At 38.3% G+C, this 23,943-nt stretch overlaps 1 protein-coding gene and 1 pseudogene across 2 annotated transcripts in view; one reads left to right on the top strand and one right to left on the bottom strand.

Moving 5' to 3' along the window:
- PLD5 (phospholipase D family member 5) overlaps nt 1-23,943 on the top strand; it is a 451,018-nt gene that overhangs the window by 128,154 nt on the left and 298,921 nt on the right. The gene's annotated exons all lie outside the window — the stretch shown is intronic.
- LOC116457941 (large ribosomal subunit protein uL1-like) lies at nt 17,307-18,139 on the bottom strand (annotated as a pseudogene).

The raw sequence follows: 23,943 nt of genomic DNA, 5'->3' as shown, positions 1-23,943 counted from the left end.
AGACACATTCCAGAGGACATTATGCAAGCCCTGCCTCAGTTTCCCTCCCAACACTCAGCTTTTCCCCAACATTTTAGGATAAGGAATTGGTGTAATAATGATACTGAGTAATGAAAAATTTTCATTTTTCTTTTCTTCCCTTTGTTTTTTGATTGTCACTGGACTTATAGATTTTTAATTTATTTACTGTTTATAGTGACTTATAGTCATTAAGTATTCCTTTTGCTACTCAAAGTGTCCCGAACTTGGTCGGTGATTTTAAACTCATTCTTTAAACTGATTCTTGGATCCTTTTGACATGTTCCAGTGGTTGTTGATAGCTTCCTTGCTTTTTGGCACAAAAGAATATCTCAGGCTCACCTGGTACTTTTCCTTCCTCTGACTCAGAATTAGCCATGTGTCCTACTGATGAATATTTATTTCCCAATATTTTACTGCTAGCAAGAATCCCATATGAACAATTTTTTGCATGTGTTGTTTCTTTTAGTGAAGGTATATCTTCAAGGTAGATTTCCAGAGAGAGAGTACTGCTTCATCAAAAGGTAATTCACACTTTTTATTTTCATCCTGGAAATTCTTTTAAGAAGAAAAAAGATGTTAAGGAGAAATAGGTGGTAACCAAATCACACCAAGAGAACTGGCTATCCAAACAAATGAGATCATATCACATTTCACAAAACGCTTGCCACGGTTTGCTTAGATTATTTGTATCCGAGGCAGAAATCCTGGAGACCATGCTGAAGTGTAAATGAATAAGACGAAGCATCATTGTGGCAGTGTTAATTCACTTGAAAGGCATATCCCAAAGGAAGACCAAGGAATTGGATTTAGCCAGTGGATACAATTCTTTAATGTTCTGGTGTTGGAGGAAGCAGAAATTTTTGGACACGAAATTTGATGTGACTATAAATACCATTCTAAAATTTTTGCCAAAACAGAGAGAATACATCTTTTGCCAGCCACTCAGAACTCAGGAAGTGGAAAAGCTGGGATCCAGTCTGGATCCCTGTGAGGGGAAGTGGCTGTAGCCAGCAACACATGGAAACTCCCAGCCACCTGTAGTTTCTTTCTCCTTTGTTACCCAGTATGTATAGGAGGAGAGAATGTAATTTAATGGTGCGTTTTCTTCTAACTCAGAGCCAGGAAAATCATCTGGTTACCAATCAGTCACTGGAACTGGTTGGAATATTGTGGAAAGACTCTGGTGATCCTGAGAAGATTATAAAGATAACAAGAAACACAAACACAAATTCTGCAAATTGCAAAGTGGAATCTTAAAGTCCACAGCTGCAGTGGCTCAGGAAATAGCCGTTGCTGAAGTCAGCTGGGTTTCGCAGTGGATTCCACTAGCAAATGCAAGTGCTCTCGTGTTGGGGCTCTGTGTCAGGCAGCTTGATGTGACAGTGGAAGCCAAGTGCTTGGATTTTTACCTTCCAGGAAGTACATACACCAGTTTCCTTGTATTTTAACAAACAAGCAAACAAAAAGAGCACATGGAAGAAACCTCAGGAAAATGCAGTGGGTCTTTTCCAAAGTCCTGCCAGTCCAGAGCTGTGCTTGAAAGGAAAAGATTTTTGTGTCATATGCTTAAGATCATGCAAAGCCTGAATGCGGCCTCATCTTCAAATTAAAGAATCTTGATTTTTCTAGTCTTGGTGAGATTTTGCCCTTCTAAGGATGCCCAAAATGCTAGGACGAAGGGGAAAGTAGTCTGCAGATTTTGTATTTATAAAAATTGACACAGCCAGCTTTCATTTCAAGATAAAATTAGACAAAAGCTTAGGCAGAAGCTTCTGCTACTGCAAAGAAAAGAAAAAATTTAACAGAAAATGAGGGAGAAAGATATTTCTAAAAATAAAGCATGGTCCAAGCAGAAGATGCCACTCCCCCCAGAAAAAGTAAAAGAAGGAAAAAAAGTAAACGAAAAACAAGGAAAAAGAGAAAAGGGGCTTTGATATAAAAATGAGGACATAGACAAACTTCTTAAATATACTAAAGTCTTGAAAGTTAAAAATAAATTGAATTAATAAAGGAAACAATTTGAGATGTCATCGTTACACTTTGTATACGTGTATCAAAATATCACAGTTTCCCATAAAAATGTACATTCATTGTGTCAATTAAGAATAATTATAAAAGCAAAAATAAATTTTAAAAAATGAGAAGCGCTTACTAATGAGAGATGAAAAAAATTCAAGATAAAAAACGTGGGACTCAGAGCTGAGATAGAATCGCTGATTCCATTTCAGCAGCTGCTAAGCGTGAGAGAAAGGGAAAGTGCAGGAGAATGATGTACTAGATCTACATTTGGTAGACAGCTGACATTTGTTTTTACCACAAATCAAAATTCAAGGAAGAAGCTAATTCTGTCCTGAAAGCTATCACTTTAAGTCTAAGAGAAATGATTTTTACACCTGCAAATATTTTGCTAAAAACATATCAGTCCTTGAAGACATTTAACAGAAGAGACGTAAAGCCTTTTTGGATATAATTAATAACCATCAATATTTATTTTGATGAAACATATATAATTAAAGCTCTCATTTTCCTGAGGGTGCTTTATACCTATTTTTAATATAAAATACTAATGTAATAAATGTCTTAACTGTTTTATACGTTTTCAATCAGGAAGGTTTCTCCTGATAATTAGTCCCCCCACCCCTCCGCCTGTTGCCAGAAAGACATTTTCCATTCATTGTTCAGTGCTTCTCCAGCCGTCCTTACCACACCAATAAAATTGCTTTTATCAAGCTCTTCCTACAATCTCCTTGAAGCCAAGTCTATTAGGCACTTCTCTTTCTTGACTTGACAGCTTAGCAACTTGGGGCAGAGTTAAATGTTCCCTCCTGCTTGAAACAATGTATTTTCTTAGCTTCCAGGCCACGGCTGTCACCTAATTACATTCCCACCTCACAGCCTCTCCTGTCTTTCTGTTCTTGGCACACCCTCCTCTGACCTCCTCTCTCTGACACAGTGCTGTAGGGCTTGGCCTCAAGCTGGCTTTTCATGTGTCTCTCCATTCTTTCCCTTGATGATCTCTTTTAGTCCCACAATATCAAATGCCATGTTCGATGCAGCCAATGATGTCAATCTTCACCTACTTACTTGTCATGGCTCGTTGGGTATTAACAGGAATCTCACATAAAAATTCCAAAATACAACCCTCGATAACTTTCACCTCATTCCAAACCTCTTCTATGTTCAGGTTTTTTTGTTTGTTTGTTTGTTTTTTGGTTTTTTTTTGTTTTTTGTTTTTTGCTGTCAAAGTCTCTTATCAGTTGCCTGAGTCAAACCCTGGGAATCACCTACCATTTCTCCTTTCCCTCACACCCACCCCAAACAGCCAGTGCGTCGGCTACCTCTCCAGTTCTAACTCCAAGACAGTTTTGGATTCTGTCACTTACTTTTATCTGAAGTCATTTGTCTCTTTTCTGAACTGGTGAATAGGTGGACTCCTAACTGTTCTTCTGGATTCTACTCCCGTCCTCCTCAAGTCTGTTCTCTGCCAGCAGCCAGAGCAATAGATCTGAAAAGTTTAGGCACCCTTCCTATTTTCCTCCCCTGATACTTGTTGGAGGCACCGGTGGGTTTGGAGTTAAGTGGGGAAGCTGTTTGAGGGAGGCAATAGTCTAGCAGGTTGGAAGATTGATTATCTATAGGGGAAATAAACAAATATATACAAATATTAAATATACTGGGAGCCAGGTTTCTTACTATCAGTGAAGAGAATTTTTACAAAAATGAAAAGGGGAAGTGAAAAATGAACTTTGGATGTGGATTGGAATTTGAGATGGTGGGAACCCATGGTTTTTAAGTTCTTCAACTTTATTTTAAGTTCCAGGGTACATGTCCAGGACGTGCAGGTTTGTTACATAGGTAAATGTGTGCCGTGATGGTTTGCTGCACAGATCAACCATCACCTAGGTATTAAGCTCAGCATCCTTTAGCTATTCCTGTCTCCTTCCCCCTCTCCCCACCCCCAACCACATACAGGCCCTAGTGTGTGTTCTTTCCCTCCCTGTGTCCATGTATCGTTCAGCTCCCACTTATAAGTGAGAACATGCGGTGTTTGGTTTTCTTTTCCTGAGTTAGTTTGCCAAGGATAGTGGCCTCAAGCTCCATTCATGTCCCTCCAAAGGACATGATCTTGTTCCTTTTTATGGCTGCATAGAATTCCATGGGGTATATGTGCTACATTTTCTTTATCCAGTCTATCGCTGATGGGCATTTGGGTTGATTCCATGTCTTTGCTATTGTGAATAGTGCTGCAGTGAACATACGCATGCATGTATCTTTATAATAGGATGATTTATATTCCTTTGAGTATATACCGAGTAATGAGATCGCTGGGTCAAATGGTATTTCTGGTTCTAGATCTTTGAGGAATTGTCACACTGTCTTCCACAATGGCTGAACTAATTTATATTCCCATCAACAGTGTAAAAGTGTTCCTTTTTCCATGCAACCTCACCAGCATCTGTTGTTTCTTGACTTTTTAATAATCGCCATTCTAACATGAGATGATTTCTCATTGTGGTTTTGATTTGCATTTCTCTAATGATCAGTGATGTTGAGCTTATTTTCATGTTTGGCCACATGAATGTCTTCTTTTGAGAAGTGTCTCTTCATGTCCTTTGCCCACTTTTTAATGGAGTTGGTTTTTTTTTTTCTCTTCTTTCTTGCAAATGTAAGTTTCTTGTAGACTCTGGATATTAGCCCTTTGTCAGATGGATAGATTACAAAAGTTTTCTTCCATTTTGTAGGTTGTCTGGAACTCATGGATATTAATATACATAGATAGATAAATGTCAAAATAAATGCATGCATGTGTGCGTTTATTTCCTAGCTTTGTTCTTTGAGAGGGTCTGGGAGAAGCAACACCCCAAATAACATTGAGCATTCTTAGTACTTCCATCTTGGTTTCTAAATAATATTTTCCATTACAGAAAACACAGGAATCCTTAGAGGGAAGACTCTTTCTAGGGCTGCAGCAGTGATGGTATGAGATGTGCCTGGAACACCTTGTAGTGCCATAAAGTAAGACAGTAGCTATGCAGTGTTGTTGAAGGGAATAACCTTTCCACTGAAATACTCCAAAGGCAGAAAAGAGCACATCGTTACTCCCAGGAGCTTCCCACTGTAAGTGAGAAATTTTGTAGTTGTCTCATGTGTTATCTAACCTTCATATTATAATTTCACTCTCACCATATTATGAAAAGTGAAGAGTTTCCATAAGTGTTAGCTCTCTTTCATAGTTTGCCTAGAAATGTCATCCCATTGGTTTGCCATAGAACCCCCAAATGCCCTGGCATTCTAAAGTGTCCTCATGAAAGCCACAGACAACACACTTGTTCTTAGGCTAAAGGCCAAGAAGCAATAGCCACAGATAATAAATGAAGTATTTTGTATAAGCTTATTAATACCCGTTAATATGTTAGTGTGGATCCATTTGTGTGGGTTTTGTTGAGAACTGATGAAAAGCTGGGGCTGTAAAAGGTAAACTGGGCCGTAGAATAAAAGCAGATGCTTGGGGCCATAAGTAAAGTGTCTCAGCCTTTGAACATAACTTTTTGCATAAATACATTGGGAGGACAGTAAAAAGTGGATTGGGACGTATACTCTCCCTGAACTTAGGGGAAGTAACATAACTGATAAAAGAGGTCAACCTGTCAGAAAAAGAAATAGCCACTGCAAAAAATGTGAAACTGCATGTGTTTCTGTTTGATCTAAGACAGTGTAAAACTCAGTTTTGTTTTTTTTTTTGTAAATGTAGTAAACAAAAACAAAGCAATGAAGAGAGCCCTGCTGTAACTACTGTTGATTGTATGCCCATAAAACTTTTCCTGGATGCTATTGTGCTCAAGGTTCATGTGAAGAGTTGCACATTGTTATGGTTCTTGGAACACAGTTTTTCCCCTCTTCCTTAGCATCTGATGTGTTAGCAATGGCTGGTGGTGCCCCCATTCCCAAACTTATACACATGGCTTTATTTGCACAAACCTTTGATGTTAGGCGGGGTGAAACCAGGTACATGCAGAGAAGAATAGCCCAAGAGGGTAAGGAGTGGACAACCAAGGCCCTGGTGTCCTCTAGCATGGCAGCCATCTGAAGGGTAGCTGAGTAGATTATAGCTAAGAACATAGATTTTACCTGGGAATGCAAGTCTCTGAATGTGGGTGACCTCAGTGAACACCATACGCAGAATGGCAAAGTCCCTGTTATATTTAAGTCGAGTGGAAGCCTAGTTACTCCATGTCTGCCACTGCTGGAAAGATATATTTAGCTAGTTACTTCCTAGGCAGGAGAAGCAGAAGTACCATCTAAAATTGGTAAGTTTTGCTCATTGGAATGTGGAGGAAAAGTTCTGAAGTGTGAAAGACTTAGGAATGAGAAGAGAGGGAACCAGGGTCTCAGAGAAAGGCTTTGGATTATTTAGGGAGAGACCTAACTAGGAAAGAAAAGCTGATAAAGTCCAAACCTTCCAGTTGTTGGTTGTTTTCCTTTTTTCTTCTCTCTTTTTTAATTTATTTTTTATTTTTTTATTTTTATTTTTGAGAGAGTCTTGCTCTCTCACCCAGATTGGAGTGCAGTGGTGTGATCTCTGCTCACTGCAACCTTCACCTCCCAGGTTCGAGTGATTCTCATGCCTCAGTCTCTTGAGTAGCTGGGATTACAGGCATGCACCAACACACCCAGCTGATTTTTGTATTTTTTTGTAGAGACAGGGTTTTGCCATGTTGGCCAGGCTGATCTTGAACACTTGGCCTCAAGTTATTGACCTGCCTCAGCCTACCAAAGTGCTGGGACTACAGGTGCAAGCCACCATGCCTGGATGGTTTCTTTTAATTATTTTTTATTGTGGTAAAATATGTATAACATAAAATTTACCATTTTAACCATTTTAAGTGTACAGTTCAGTAGTATTAAGTACATTCATATTGTTGTGCTGTCACTGCCACCATCCATCCACAGAACTCTTTTCATCCTGCAGACCTGAAATTCTGTACCCATTAAGCAATTGCTCCCCGTTCCTCCTTTTTCCCTAGCCCCTGGTAATCACTGTTCTACTTTTGTCTCTTTGAATTTGGCTACACCAAATACCTCATGTAAGTGGAAATCATACATTATCCTTTTGTGTCAGGATTATTTCACTTAGCATAATGTTTTCAAGGTTCACTTATTGTTGTGGCATGTGTTAGAATTTCCTTCTCTTTTAAGGCAGAATAGTATTTTGTCCTATGTACTTATCACATTTTGTTGATCCATTCATCTCCTAATTTGAGTTGTTTCTACATTTTGGCTGTTGTGAATAATGCTGCTATGAACATTGTTGTACATTTCTCTGAGTCCCTGCTTTCCAGTCTTTTTGATGTATACCTAGAAGTGGAATTACTGGATCATAAGGTGATCTTGTCTTAAATTTTTTGAGAAACCACCACACTATTTTTCACAGTGGTTGCAACATTCTACATTCCCACCAACTATGTGTAGGGTTCCGATTTCTCCACCTTCTGACTAATATTTGTTGTTTTCCATTTTTTGGATGCTGGCTGTCCTAATGAGCGTGAAGTATCTAATTGTGGTTTAGATTTGCATTTTTCTATAGTGATGTTGAACATCTTTTCATGTGCTTATTAATCATTTGTATATTTTCTTTGGAGAAATGTCCATTGAACTCCTTTGCTCATTTTTAAATTTAGTTGTTTGTATTTTTTGTTAAGTTTGTTGTTTTATTTATTTATTTACCTGCTTTTTCCCCCATGAGCTGTACATGTTTGGGATATCAACCTTCCTCCGTGAGGTTGTACTGGGACCAGGGTCATGTCTCTATCTAGAATATGAAATCGTATTGCTTAGACTGAGTGGCATGGCATCCATCCTCAGAGGCTTTTGTTGGAAGAAGCTGTGTTTACTATTAAAGAATTAAACTCTCCTCTGGGAGGCAAGCAGTTACAAAATCCCAATTTGATGCCCTTGCAGAGCCGTCAGTGCTGCTCAGACCTTTCTAAAGAAAACTGGATAGCACAGCTCTTTGGGTATGCCTGAGAAGAATGGGGGGCCTTTAATGAGGCAGACAGCACGGTTGACTGACTCCACAGTGGCATCCAAGGTATAGCTGCCAGAATAGCACCATTCTCTCCAGATGCAGCCCTAAACAAACCTCTAGCCTGTTTCCACTACCCGCAGACTCTGAGGGAAAGGCTAGAATGTGCTTGGTGGGGACAGGCTGGATGGTTAGGCAGCTCAGGGATATTGACAAAGAGAGAGGGTTAGGATAGATGAGAGCAGGGAATGACAGCCAGGTGTGCAAAATGGGTTTGTAAACTGTAAAGCCACAGAGAAATAGGTGCTGGTGATTGCTGTCCCTGTGTGTAAAACTGTAGGGGCCAAGGCCCTTGACCCCTGAAGCTTTACTGAAAAAAATCAACTCGCAAAACGCACATTAATTAGAGAAAGACATACAAATTTATTGTGTCAACACGGGAGCCCCTCAGAATGAAGACTCAAGGATATGCTGTAAACTGTCCATTTTTGTGCTTAACAAAGTATGAACAGCATGTAGAAATATAATTAGACAAAAAGGGTAAGATCTAATGCTAATAGATGGAGTGAGGAAACCCAGCAAGGCTTGTCTGTCTAGATTCTTCTTGGCCTGTCTGTGCAGCATCTCTTCCTTCTGGGTGTGGGGCAGGGCTGTCTCTGGAAAGGGGTCTTAAGACCCACATAATTTTTTTATGGCCAGTTTTTACACAGAAAGGCAAAGGCGAACATTATAGTAATATTTTTAGGTTTCATGGCTGCCTTTACGTTCTGGTTTCTTTAGTGTTCTGGTTTCTATGACTAGCCCTGGGGGAGAATGGTATTGAGAGATAGGCGGTCAGGTGAAGGTCAAAGAAAAATGTTTGCTTCTGAGGGCTTCATTTAGGAATATTATTTTCTGAGCCACAAGAAAACCTTGGTGATGAAGGAAAATGTCAGCCTCTCTGATCAATGGAGGAACTAAAAAAGCATTTCTCCCAGGAAAGAGGAAGAACGCATATGTAAACCATGCCTACCCTTTTGCTTTTCCTGGTTCTGTGATCTTCTAATAACTTATTTTGTGTTTTAGGAGTTCAGGTGGTTTGTGTTGCTTTTGAGGGCATAATAATGTAGTGGTACAGGCGCACAGAGAATTGACGAGCAATTGCTATCAATGACTGAAAGAGAGGAAGATGTATGAACAGCCTGACAGCAACTCCACAGACCTTTCTTTCACCTTGTGACCCTAGTAAACCTGCACTCTCCTTGTAGATAGTGATGGCTGTATGAACAGTGACTGGAGAAAACTTTGTGGCTCAATGTGGTGCTTTGTTCAGACATTCTTTGTTTTTGTTTTTATTATACTTTAAATTCTAGGGTACATGTGCACAACGTGCAGGTTTGTTACATATGTATACATGTGCATGTTGGTGTGCTGCACACATTAACTCATCATTTACATTATATCTCCTATTATATATATATATATATCCTAATGCTATCCCTCTCACCTCCCCCCACCCCACAACAGGCCCTGGTGTGTGATGTTCCCCTTCTTGTGTCCAAGTGTTCTCATTGTTCAATTCCCACCTCTGAGTGAGAACGTGCGGTGTTTGGTTTTCTGTCCTTGCGATAGTTTGCTGAGAATGATGGTTTCCAGTTTCATCCATGTCCCTACGAAGGACATGAACTCATCCTTTTTTATGGCTGCATAGTATTCCATGGTGTATATGTGCCACGTTTTCTTAATCCAGTCTATCATTGATGGACATTTGGGTTGGTTCCAAGTCTTTGCTATTGTGAATAGTGCCACAGTAAACATACATGAGCATGTGTCTTTACAGCAGCATGATTTAAAATCCTTTGGGTATATACCCAGTAATGGGATGGCTGGGTCAAATGGTATTTATAGTTCTAGATCCCTGAGGAATCGCCACACTGTCTTCCACAATGGTTGAACTAGTTTACAGTCCCACCAACAGTGTAAAAGTGTTCCTGTTTCTTCACATCCTCTCCAGCACCTGTTGTTTCCTGACTTTTTAATGATTGCCATTTTAACTGGTGTGAGATGGTATCTCATTGTGGTTTTGTTTTGCAATTCTCTGATGGCCAGTGATGATGAGCATTTTTTCACGTGTCTGTTGGCTGCAAAAATGTCTTCTTTGAGAAGTCTGTTCATCAAAAACTGTCCTTTGCCCACTTTTTGATCGGGTTGTTTGCTTTTTCTTGTAAATTTGTTTGAGTTCTTTGTAGATTCTGGATATTAGCACTTTGACAGATGAGTAGATTGCAAAAATTTTCTCCCATTCTGTAGGTTGCCTGTTCACTCTGAGGGTAGTTTCTTTTGCTGTGCAGAAGCTCTTTAGTTTAATTAGATCCCATTTGTCAATTTTGGCTTTTGTTGCCATTGCTTTTGGTGTTTTAGACATGAAGTCCTTGCCCATGCCTGTGGCCTGAATGGTATTGTCTAGGTTTTCTTCTAGGATTTTTATGGTTTTAGGTCTAACATTTAAGTCTTTAATCCATCTTGAATTAATTTTTGTATAAGGTGTAAGGAAAGGATCCAGTTTCAGCTTTCTACATATGGCTAGCCAGTTTTCCCAGCACTATTTATTAAATAGGGAATCCTTTCCCCATTTCTTGTTTTTGTCAGGTTTGTCAAAGATCAGATGGTTGTAGATGTGTGGTATTATTTCTGAGGGCTCTGTTCTGTTCCATTGGTCTATATCTCTGTTTTGGTAACTGTACCATGCTGTTTTGGTTACTGTAGCCTTGTAGTATAGTTTGAAGTCAGGTAGCATGATGCCTCCAGCTTTGTTCTTTTGGCTTAGGATTGACTTGGCAATGCGGGCTCTTTTTTGGTTCCATATGAACTTTAAAGTAGTTTTTTCCAATTCTATGAAGAAAGTCATTGGTAGCTTGATGGGGATGGCATTGAATCTATAAATTGCCTTGGACAGTATGGCCATTTTCATGATATTGATTCTTCCTATCCATGAGACATTCTTACGCTCTACTTGGCTCCACAAAGCAGGGCTTTTAGAGATCATCCTGCTGGTGTGTGGAAATAGCTGTGCTATGGGCATGGCTTATGATGGGCTTTTACCTGACTCTTTGAAGAAACAGATAAATTTTAAAAATAAGGATGAAGAGAAGGGAAATTTAGGAATATACAGGAGCCGCAGGCTACATTTTTATTCCTTCAGTGATGTAAGGTTCTCTACATCTTCAATGAGAACACATGGACACAGGGAGGGGAACATCACACACCAGGGCCTGTCAGGGTGGTGGGTAGGAGGGGGTGGGGGGAAGGATAGCATTAGGAGAAATACCTAATGTAGATGATGCATTGATGGGTGCAACAAACCACCATGACACATATATACGTATGAACAAACCTGCACGTTCTGCACATGTACCCCAGAACTTAAAGTATAATAATAAAAAAAAACTTTTAAAAAAAGCAGGCAAAAAACTAAAATGTTTATCTTCTTCCTTTCTTTCTTCTACCACTGAGGTCACTCTATATTATAAGATTGCATTTCATTATCTATTGCCTCAGGATGTCATCATTTGTATTTCTGTAGCCCCCTTGTAATCAGAGCAGAGGGATCATTTCTTCTACAGGGAAAGCCCCATGCAAGCCTGCCCTGGATTGGGCATTGAATCAAGAGGAGGTTTGGGTGTCAGGGAGCTTTCGGAGATTTCAAAGAGAACAAGAGCAGTGGTGGGTTTGGAAAGTGGTGAAGGGATAAATAAAGGAGGTCCAGAGAGAGAGAGATTGAAAGAAGGAGGAGGATAAGGGATGGAGAAAGGAGTTAGGGCAGACGTGATGGGGAAAGGTGTTTAGTCTTGATGATTCACTATGCTTCTGTTCATCACGTCTTCCCATGTTAATAGGAACTTTCTAAAAATTAGTGCTGTCTTGTTAAGTAGTGACCTTTTGGTAGCTCGTAGCATCCAAGCAGAGAAGGAAGATCTCATCAGTCAGGAGTGCAGAAGGTCAGGTCTCTGTACTGACAGCAAAGCTAGATTAGATGGTTTAAATGTTCTGTCTCACCCTAACTCTAAGCCTCTCTCAGTGCACTCATAAAAGTGTGTGCGTGTGTGTGTTCCTTCTAAAATAAGGAGAAACTGAACACTAGTGCTACTAAAGATAAATTTTGCTTCTTCATTACTTGCCAGTTACACCCGAAGTCAATCCTAACTTTGTCTTTGCTTTTTAATGAGCTCAAAATAAAGATTGTTGGGTTTTGTCAGACAGTGTTTTTGCCCCTTAACTGGATGAAATACCAACCTTTGCAGTGAACAGAAAACAGGTAATTTAGAAAAAAAACATAAAACAATCATAATTGACAGACTTCAGAATAAATCTATCACAGAAAGTTGAAAGAACTTGGACTTATTTTGATATATTGCAAGAGTCAAAGCCTTTTCAGCTTGTTAAAAACAGAGTGCAGAATACAGATGGCCAAAATAGCCCTCAGCTTGCCAAAGACCAGTTGGCATTTTGTCATTTTTTTCACCTTTATCTATAATATAAGGGAGGGGGATAGAGAACATGAAAGTGTAATTTTTAGCTGTTAAGTATTGACTCTTCCTATTGACATTGACAGGGTGTTCTTGTGCATTCACTAAAATTCAAAATAGCTTATTTTGCTTTATAGTGAGTACAGAGGGAATCCCTAATTCTCTACTGCAGGAATGAGGTGTGCATGGAAGGAAGGGTGGGAGACACTAGAACTGGTCTACTCAAGTGGAACTCTTCTGTGAAATGGGTCACAAACACAGCCATTAATGCCCCCTCTCCTGGCCCCTGGCTCAGCCCTCTGTACTATTAGCATGGCACATCTATTCTCTCTGCATCTCTGTCTCTCTGCATCTCTCTCACCCCTCACCCCTCACCCCTCACCCCTCACCCACAAGGTCCTTAAGGGCAGAGACTCTCTTAAGAATGAGACCACATTTCTGAATTGTCAGTGTTAGCACAGTGCATCATAACAAGTGTTAGATGCCCACAGAGTATTTTAAATGGGATGAAACACATTTTTCTTCTCTTGCCTAATGCCACCAGTGGCTGCATGTAGAAAGCAAGGGACTAAATAAGTTCATTTACTTCCCAAGGGTCTCTTCCACCCTAGTCCTGGGTGTGCTTGACTTCAAGTAACAGACTATCACTGGAGACCGAGAGTGCCTCTTCTGTGCCATTTGTCTTTTGCAAACTTGATGGCTCTTTTTGTTTGTTGGTGTGTCAGTTAATCAATCATTGGTGAAGAAAATAATACACAACTGAGTCACCAGTGTTCTGCTCCCAGAAGTTTTCTTATCCAGAAAAACATAAAATGGCGGGTGGAAGTAGATCATCTCTGGGTATTCTCTGTGTTCTGCAGTTCTGTCATTCTCCCGTTGTCCCCTGTAATTTGTGAAACTTGGGATATTATCTACCTCTGGTTAATAATTTGAAGAACTTTAAGTAAATGCAGACCACCCGGGGTGGTGGTTGTTAGTGCTCAGCTGTGTCTTAGGAAAATTGAACTATGGGTAAATAACTTGCCTTGAGATAGAATAGTCCAAGAATAGACAGCTCTCTTTCTCATTGCTATAAGAGACAGTTGAGATTCAGGACTAATGTAAAATATCCAAATTATACAGAAAAATGCAGAGCAAACCATGAACATCTTTTACATGGCAACTTCTCTGACCTCACAAAGCCTCTCTCTTCCTGATAGATAACCACTGTCAATAGTTTTATGTGATTCCATTGAATCTTTATTTATAAACATATGCATATTTTAGTGGCTTCACAATATTCCATAGAATCACTGTATTTTAGGAATCCTCTATTGATAGATAAATTTTCCCGTTTTTTTTTTTTCACAAATAATGCTGCAGTGACCATCCTTGTTAAATCTTTATGCACATGTGTAAACACTTCTGTAAAATTAAGTATTGGAAGTAGAATTTGAGTCAAAATATGTACATTTAAAATTCTGATAAAAACTGCCAAATTGCCATGTAAGCAAGCTCTGCCAGTTAGCATTTTTAACCCAATGCCTATTTCCCCAAACTCCACCCATTACAGTTCTCAATATTTTGAATTGTTTCCAAACTCATGGCAAAAAAGATGTACTTGCTTGGAAGACATATATTTTTCACTATTAAAGTTTTCCTTTCTATATTTCTTTGAATATTGATAGTCCTACATTCTCAATGTTCTTTCATTGAGGAACTTTGATCTGATGGATGCTGGTTTTCTGGATTGATTCTCTGGTTGTCTTGAGTTTTATCCTTTATACCCACACTTGTTAGGACTATTGAAAGAGAAACTGAGGCACATTAAATATGAAAGAGTTTATTTGAGCAAACAGTGGTGACACAGGAGATAGAAAGAAATTATTTTAGGCAGATAGTGAGGGCAAAAGAGTCCTTGGCAGAGATTCCTTTCTACAAAAAGCAACCCAAGAAATTAATTCTCTTCTAACAAAGAGCATCCTGAAAGATGGAGCTGCAAACACAAATAAGGAAGCTGGAAGCTTGCATGGGAGGAAGCCTGCAGCTACACCAATGGAAAAGGGCTACCTAGGGGCCAGGCATGTTCAACCTTCCCTTTGTTGTTAGCACATGTACAGTAAGAAATGGGCAACATGGAGAAGCTCAGGCAGAGAATCCGCCTGCCTAATAAGAGATTGGGGTAGGGGCTGCCAGAGATTCACACCCGATGCAGATGCCACCCCTGGTCCTAACTGGTTTTTCATGCCCTATGTAGATCAGACACCACCTCTTCACTAGCTCATCTATGAAAACCCTGCATTTCACTGCAGATTGGCAACTCATTTTTCTGGGACCCCTCTCTATAGCAGAGAGCTATTTTCTTTCTTTTGCCTATTAAATTTTTGCTCCTAACCTTACTCTTTGTGTCCAGGTCTTTGATCTCCGTGGCTGTGAGACAGTGAACCTTGTATGTCACCCCAGACAATGAGGCTGCTTTATTGGTTCACGAATTGGGCAGTTCCAGAATGCAGGTGGTTCAGGGCTCTGATGAAGGGGAATGAAGGAGAAGGCTTTTATAGGGTGAATACGGGAGCAAGGCAAAGAAAATATTTGGTTGGTTACAGTAGAGCAGTAGGTTTAGTTGAATTATTCCAGCAAAAGTCCCTTGTTAGAGGTTGGCCATTTCTGACTGAATAAGCTTAAGTGTTTTGTTGTTGTTATTGTTGTTGCTGTTGTTGTTTACTGTTTACAATGAGCTGAGTTTCAGTTTGCTGATGCAGGCAGTGGAATTGCCTCAGTCTAATGGCCTCCCAATTATTTTAACAGGACTTTGTCCTTTTTGCCTTGCATTCTGGAAAAATTCCTTTGATTCAATCAAGAACATAAATTTACTTTCAAGTTGTATCCATTTGATATTCAGCCCATCCACTGAGGTTTATAATTCCTAAGATCTCTAACGGGTAACCTTTTCATAATAATCTCTTCTGATGTTTCACCAGGGCAATTTCTCTCCTTCTCTTGAGAACTTGACTCTTATTTTCAAGGGTTCACCTGTGTCCTCTGTTGGCTTTATTTTCTCCAGAGTTTGTTTTTACTGCTGGGTTCAGTACCTCTTTCGTGATTTTGGCTTTTCTCAAATTTTTGGAGATGTTTAGTTACCTGCCCACCTCTATGTTTGCGTATTCCTATTTGCATGTCTCTGGATGAGGGTTGACCACAGGGGTTCGTCTCCAGGTTTCACAGGAGAGACTGAGTATGCTGCTGAGATGTGAGGCATTCATGTGCTAGTAGTGCCCTTCTGGGAGTTCCCACTCTCTAAGGAAATTGCCCTATTCATTTGAATTCGTGAGTTAAAACATGTCTGTTTTGTGCTGCTCAACAGAGAGGGCAGAAGGAAGGGGTAGGAGGAAAGGGATGACTGGCCCATCAGCTCCATATACAGTTTCCCAGCTCATCATTGTGCCAGTCATTCCAGAGCTCTTTCCATTTCTGTCTCTCTGTTGCCTCTAGACTTAGAGCTCTACTTACATTATAGCAGTTTGAATTTTCCTATGTGTGTCTGAGGACTCTGACCTCCTTGGTCAATCTAATTTCCACTAAATCTTTAAAACTTCTTGTCCATAGGTGGTACTCCTTTTAGTTGTCAACATTCATTATAAAATTATTATTATAATACTGCATCTGTTCTTCATTTATAAGAATTTTTTATAAGATGGGGAGTAGAGTAGGGCTCTGTGCTCAGTTAACATTTTCATTCAAACTTAATTTCCATTCTCAGTCTTGCTGTTTTAAAAAAGATGCCCTCTGTACCACATATTATATTCTTTTTGTGTGCTAATATGGGCTCAGAGTGTTTTACATTTTGCATGTCTAATTTTGCAAATCAATATGTTTCTGTTATGGGAATCAATGGAAGTTTATAAGTAGTAAAAAAAAATAATAATCAGAGTTGTAAAACACAAAAATTATTGATTTATTAGCCTTTGCTGTTTTTTAATTTATTCACTTATTCATCACTCATTTGACAAATATTTATTGAACATGTCTGCCAGGCATTATGGATCTAGGCAGGATCCTGGAACTCAATTTAGTGAAAGAGACTAAAGGTAGAAAATAAACTAGTGCATATCCAATGCTGAATTTCTTACCAGAAAAGCAAGTGCGGGTTTTGCCACTAAAAGTAATGGCAATAAATTACCAATTACAAATGGTAATTTATTAATAGTAAATGGTAATGGTAATTTGTTACCATTATTCTTTATGGCAAAACCTGCAATCACTTTTGCACCAATCTAAATACAACTCCTTGAAAAGGAATGAATCATCTAGGTTGCTGCAGAAATCATTTTCATTACTGGTCCAGTAAAAATAATCAGAATTTCCTAAAACAAAAACATGCTTTAGTGCCATTGAGATCACTTTAGTTAGGCATGGGAAAATAAGAAAACTGTGTAACTGATGGTAAATCTTTCAATCAAAGGCAAGCTGAGGTAGACAGAGACCTTTTGCAATTTTTATGAATAATTTGAAGAGGAAATTGAAAAATTATCTTCCCTGTTGAGGTCCTGATCTTTGCAGACCCCCATATTCCTCTTTGCACAGAGAAGACATTAAATACATATCTGCTAAATAAATGAATGTAGACACATGGTTTCTTCAATAGTGTATCATAAAACAGTAGGACAAAAAATATAAGTCTTTGCTTCTTGTAGCAATATAATGCTGACCTCATAGAATGAATTGGGAAGCTTTTTTCATTTTTATTTTGTGGGTATCTTGAATAGAATTGGCATTATTTATTTCTCAAATGTTTGACAGAACTCACTAATGATGCCATCTAAACCTGGAGTTTTTACTGTGGGAAGGTTTTTAACTAAAAATTCATTTACTTTAATTGATATAAGGGTATTTGGGTTATCTATCTTTTTTGCGTGCGCTTTAGTAATTTTTCTTTTTTGACTGGTGGCAGTAGAATTTATTCGAATGTGTCTTAATACAGGCACTGGGGGCTTGCCCATGGTGCGCTTGATATATAAAGCCTAGACATTGTGCCAGTTTTTGAGTAATGACACCAGGAAGTTGACAGTCAGGTGAATGTTATACACAAGTCTATTGTCTGTAACATTTACACGGTCAACAGCCACAGCCAGACACAGCACCTTCGTCATCTGGAACTTGATTGTGGACTTCACCTCATCCACTTCATTTTCATTGTGTATCAGCAGGGAAGGGAACGTGCCAGCCTTATGTAGGCCTGGGCCAAGGACTTATGGGATCTGCTTGATCAGAGACTCTGATGCCAAAAGGGCATCCTACTTCTTGGCCAGCTTCTTGACCAGTTTCTTATTCTGGTTGAGTTTTTTCAGCACCTCGATGTCCATGTGTGGGATATCCACAGCCTTGGCCTCGTTACAGTGCTGCAGTTTCCCCAGGACACACACAGAGAACTTAGAGCAAGGAGTGGACTTAAGCCTGATGGTGCCTGAGAAGCATCTGTCCTGGAGGTCATAGTTCATCAAACTTATCTGCAACTCCAGTCTCCGAAAACTTGGGGCACTTGCACTGGTCCCCATGCAGGGCCTTCCTGCACCACCTCATACAGGGTGTCCTGAGAGACTTTACTGCTCATGGCTCCTCATGCCATGGTAATTGGAAAAGGAGCTTCAGTAACTTTTTTCTTACAAAAATTTGTTCATTTTATCTACACTGATAAATTTGTTATCATAAATTTGTTCATAACATCCCCTTATTATTTTTTATTTTGTGTAGGATCTGCTGTGATGTCCTGTTTCTCGTAGAGATATTTGGAATTTGTATCTTCTCTTTTTTTCCCCCTTATCTGTATCGCTAAAAGTCGATCCATTTTATCAACATCTTCAAAGAATCAGACTTCTGATTCACTGATTTTTGTGGGCATGGTTTTGTTTTCTGTTTTCTCTTTTATTGAATTCTGCTCTTTATTATTTCTATTCCCTTGTCTACTTGAGTTTAATTTGTTCTTTTTCCATTTTACATTTTTTAAATATACATTTATCACTTAAAGCCCTTCTCTTCTCTTCTCTTCTTTTCTTTTTTGAGACAGAGTCTTGCTCTATCAACCAGGCTGGAGTGCAGTGGCAAGATCTTGGCTCACTGCAACCTCCCCTTCCTGGGTTTAAACGATTCTCATGCCTCAATCTCCCAAGTGGTTGGGATTACAGGTGCATGCCACCACACTCAGCTAATTGTGTATTTTTAGTAGAGATGGGGCTTCACCATGTTAGCCAGGCTGGTCTCGAACTCCTGGCCTCAAGTGATCCGCCCACTCCGGCCTCCCAAAGCGCTGGGATTACAGATGTGAGTCACTGCTCCTGGCTTTCTGAAATTCTTTTAACTTAATTGAGACTTGTTTGAAAGCCTAGAATAGATCCATTTTGGTAAATGGTCTATGTGCTCTTAAATAAAGGAGTTCTATTTATTTAGTGGAGTGCTCCATAAATGTCACTTCAGTGAAGCTGGTTCATAGTATTTTTTAATTCTTCTATGTACATATTGAAATGTTATTTACTTGTTCTATCCACTAATGAGAAAGGGGTTTCAAAATCACTAAATAATTGAAGACTTTAGAATTTCTCTTCAAGTTCTGTTAGCTTTTGCTTTATGTTTTTTGAAGCTCTTATTAGGTCATTAGGTGCATAAAAGTTTAGTTCTGTCCTCTTGATGAATTTACCCCTTTACCATTGTAAAATTACTTTATTCTATCTGTCTCAAATTTTGATGCTTTTGGCCATTATATTTTTCCTGTCTCTTCCTCTCCTTCAGAGACTGCAAGGACATATATATTAGATTTTTTGTGTTGTCACTGACATTCTGCTCAGTCTACTGTTTTTTATTTGTCTTTTCATGGAGTTCATTAATCTTCTCACATGTTGTGTCTAATGTGCTATTAATCCCATTCAGTGTATTTATCATTTCTAGAATTTAGATGTGTGTCTTTTTTTATATCCTTTAAAATCTCTCTGTAGCATACTTAGCTTCTCAAACATATAGAATATAGTTACAGTATAGTTACAGTATTTGTTTTAATATCTGTGCCTACTAATCTGTGTCATTTCTGAGTTGACTTCAATTGCTTAATTATTTTTCTCACTGTGGATCAGTTTCCTGTTTCTTGGCATGTCTGGTGGATATTACTAGATGCCAGAGGTTGCGAATTTGATTTTATTCTGTGCTGGATATTATCATATTTTAAAAAATATTCCTTCGTTTTGTTATGAGGGATAGTTACTACTTATTGGTGAACAATTTGGGTTTTTCGAGGCTTTTTTTTTTTTTAAAGAGACAGGGTCTCACCATGTTGCCCAGGCTGGAGTGCAGTGGCTGTTCGCAGGACACTGTGCCCGAATTTGAGGCTAGCTTTTTATGATTTTTTTTTTTCTTCAAGGAGAGACCAAAGCAGCCATGAGTCTAGGGCTAATTGTTTTCTGTTTTATTTTCCAGACAGTACCTTTCTAATTACTCTACTTCTCATGTATTACAAGATATGTGTCCATTCTGAGTGGAACGCCAACTCTTTCTGGCCTTGTGTGTGGGCTGGCGATTATTCCATCTGCTCCTTCCAGGCAGGTGTGCCCCAGGTGACAGGTAGCTCCTCACAGTTGTGTGCCAATTAGCACAAGGATACCTGAAGATCTTCACCGCTTCTCTATGAGGATTTTTCTCTCTCTGGTTTTCTGCCCTACCAACTCTAGCCTTTCTAAAATCCCAACTCTTTCTCCTCAACTTAGGGATTGTGGTGGACTCTTTCGAGGTCCTGCTTTTCTGTGCCATGGCAAGGAAGCTCACTCAGTGCGGGTCTGGCCCTCAGCAGGATGCTCTGGGCTGGTGATGTACGTTTGCAGGTTACTGGTATGTATAGCGCGGGGTGCCTTGGGGGTAAATTAAAGTCCCTCAGGAAAGGGGTACAGAGTGAGAAGAGAAAATCCTAAGACAGAGCCCTAAGGAACATGCAAATAGATGTAGGAAGTGAAGTGATAAGTCTGTTATAAGGATTTTAGAGAAATGCCCCTAAGCCATTTGTAGTCTAGAGTTTCTGGTATGATTCCAGAGTGTAGTCATTATCCAGAAATTTGATAAGTCACCAGATGAGATTACTCCAGATCTACTGGGTGACCTGCTTCCTTTGGGAACATCACTAGGAGCTCAAGATAACAGCACATCTAGAATCATAGGAAAGGCCTACAGGGCCAGGAATGCCATATCTCCACAGATGAAGGCAGTGTTCAACCTTAGTTTCTACACTAATAGACCACCACGGAAAGTTAACAAAAACTGATAATAATAACAATAACTATAGTGAAAATTAAGTAGAAAATGAAGAAATCAAAAAGAAAATGAAAAAGGGAAAAGTCTGCATCTATAAAACAGACAGAGAGATTTTGGATTTCTAGACCTAAATTAAATACCCAGACTGTCTCCTACTGTTTGGTTCACCTTGGACAGCTTGATAGCCAAATGTCTTTGAGTCCCAGTTTGCGTATTTTTCATGTAAGGAATAATTGTACTAGGACTTTCAGCTTTGTAGATTTTGAGAACTGTACACATAAAAAGTGTTATTTTTGAGACTTGACCATGATTTTGTTTTTAAAAAAATTGTCATGGTAAATAAATAAAAAATAATGTGAATAATTTTAATTTTTGGATAATTTTTGCACATTTACATTTTTTACCTCTAGGGTCATAGGTTCCTAAAGGTAAATTCCTTTTTTTTTCCTCTTTAAAATTTTTTTATACAAAAAAAAAAAAAAAAAAAATGAGATGAGGTCTCAGTATGTTGGCCAGGGTAGTCTTGAATTCTTGGCCTCAAGCAGTCCTCCCACCTCGGCCTCCCAAAGTGCTAGGACTACTTACAGGCATGAGCCACCGCACCCAGCCTAGGTGCAAATTCCTTTTAAGAGCTTATTCAATGATATAAAAGCCCAGCGTGAAAATTTCAAGTTTAATACTTTCTCTAGTTAGAGATAATATATCTCTATTTCTGTATTTGAGTTAAAACATATTTGTTAAGGATATGACATTCAAATATTTTGAATGTTAACATTTTTTAATATTTACTTCTTGATCAGGAAAGCAATTCTTTCATATGCATGTAAACTGCTGTGAAAGTACAGATTGGCTGATGCTATATAATAGCATTTTAAATTTTGTTTTGTGAAGTTTAGGTTATAAACATGTTTATGGATTCTCCTTAAAATTTGCTTCTCTTGATTAAATTCAATAAAAACAGAAAAGTGTAGTTCAAATTGATTTCTGGAATTACCTGTTAAGGATTTGAAAATTAATGCCTCTTGGTTCCCTGGAGTTTGATATCATTTATGAGGCTCTTATTCTATCATTTGAACATAAGATTTCACTTTTGATGAGGTGGAAATTAAATGAGACTAAGGAAAGTAGTGGCATGACCTTATATTGTTATAGTAAATTGTTCCAAGGAGATATTTAAAAATGAATATCAGTGTCTGAATTTTTCTTCTTTGGCAAATGAAAGTGGAAATAACTAGCTAAACTGCTTCTTTTAATGGGATTTAATAACATAAAATTAAACTAATAGAAGTTAAAATAAATTTGTGAGAGTTATCAAAGTACTTCCAAGAGCACACAAAGTAGCTAGAGTTCTTACTTATCTATTGTTATTTATTACAGCATTCAGAATAGAGAGAAACAAATCATTGATATTGTATTTGTTAGGATTCATTCACTGAATGCCCACTATGTACCTGGTATGGTATTTTCAAGCTGCTGTCTTCAGAATTGTTATTGAGGTAACTAATTATATTTTCCTGGGTTAGATTATCTTCTGGACTAGATTAATGTGAATTATTACATTACTTTAAACCTTGCTAAAAGCATTTTTTTTGTTTGTTTCCATTTATAATGTCTAGGGAAACTGGATAAAATGAAAAAAAGTTTAATCACTTTATTCCATTGTAAAATGAGTGGCTTCTTGAAAGTTTTTTGGGATAAAGGAGATGATAATATGTCCACATATTAGAATATTATGCAAAAATTTAGAACTATGCTATGAAAGAACATTTAAGGACACTAACATACCATTGAGTGCAAAAAGCAGAATATAAACCTTAATAACAGCATAATACAATTTTATCAGATTGTTAGATAGGCAGATGGAATATAAGAAGGAACAAGAATGAAATATAAATGGCAGTTAGGTCTCAGTACGATTATGAGTGATTTTCTTTTTTCATTATGAGGGCTTTTTTCAACACGGTTAAAAGCAAACATTTTCTGATTATAGAAACAATGAATATCATTAAAATAAATAAAAACTGATGTCCAGGAGAAAACATTTTCAAAATTTAAAAATATTATTTAAAATTATTTTTTAAGCCACCACAAAGAAAATAAATTACAAAATTTATATATTTTTTTCATTAGGGTGTATTTATCATGATCCTTTTAATGTTCAAAAATGAACTATTAAAGGCAGGTAAATTTGACAGATGAACATGTACTAAGCAGGATTTATTTTAGATGATACTTTAGGGCCCCGGTTCAAAAGTGTGGCCCAGGGATCAGCAGCAGCAACATCTCTTGAAAACTTGTTACAAGTACATCCTTGGCACCCAGCAATGTATGTTTTTACAAGTGATTTTGATCCATGCTTAAATTTGGGAAATACCGCTTTAGGGTTTTGAGTTATGAGACTGAGCTAGAACAATTTCTCAAATTTTATTCTAGAAAGTTTCCATCTAACATTTGCCTTCTCTCTTTCTGTCTTATTTCTCCCTATTTCTGTCTCTCTGCCTCTCTGTTACACATAACTTACAGTTTTTGTTGAATGTTTATATATTTACCTTGTTTCTCCAAAATATTTGAGGCATGTAAATACAGGTGTTAAAAATGCAACAATATACTAACAATAGCAAAGACTCATTTACTGCTATCTATCTTCTATATATTAAGTACTTTACCTATAGTATGTCATTTAACTTAATTATTAATAATAACCCTATGAAGCAGCTATGAATATAATCCCCATTTTACAGACAAGGAACCTGAAGCACATGGCTAAATAACTTGCTAAGAGCATACATCCAATAAGTGGCAGAATCCAAGCAATCTTATTTTGCAGCCTGAGCCCACAAGCAGTTCACTGTGCTGTTTCTTGAAAGTAAAATTAGTGGAGTGACAACAGCAAGTTGGCCCCAGTCTTCACTCCCTCCAACAGAAAGATCAACTAGCAACTATCCACAGAAAAAAATATGTTGGTGAAACTCCACAATGTAGGAATAAGCCTGAGTCAATGCTTTTCTTCATTTCCATGGAACTAAATAAAATTCCCCATTGAAAGCTAAAAGAAACAGTCTTGCTTTGACCATGTCATCCTTCCCTCTTCCCCAAGTTGGCACAGCACCACACAGGATTCCCCAGGGC

This window comes from Hylobates moloch, unplaced genomic scaffold, assembly GCF_009828535.3.
Source record: "Hylobates moloch isolate HMO894 unplaced genomic scaffold, HMol_V3 SCAFFOLD_18, whole genome shotgun sequence".
In the NCBI taxonomy this organism is placed as follows: domain Eukaryota; kingdom Metazoa; phylum Chordata; class Mammalia; order Primates; family Hylobatidae; genus Hylobates; species Hylobates moloch.
The sequence above is the reverse complement of the archived record's forward strand: the minus strand, read 5'-3'. Positions and strand labels throughout refer to the sequence as shown.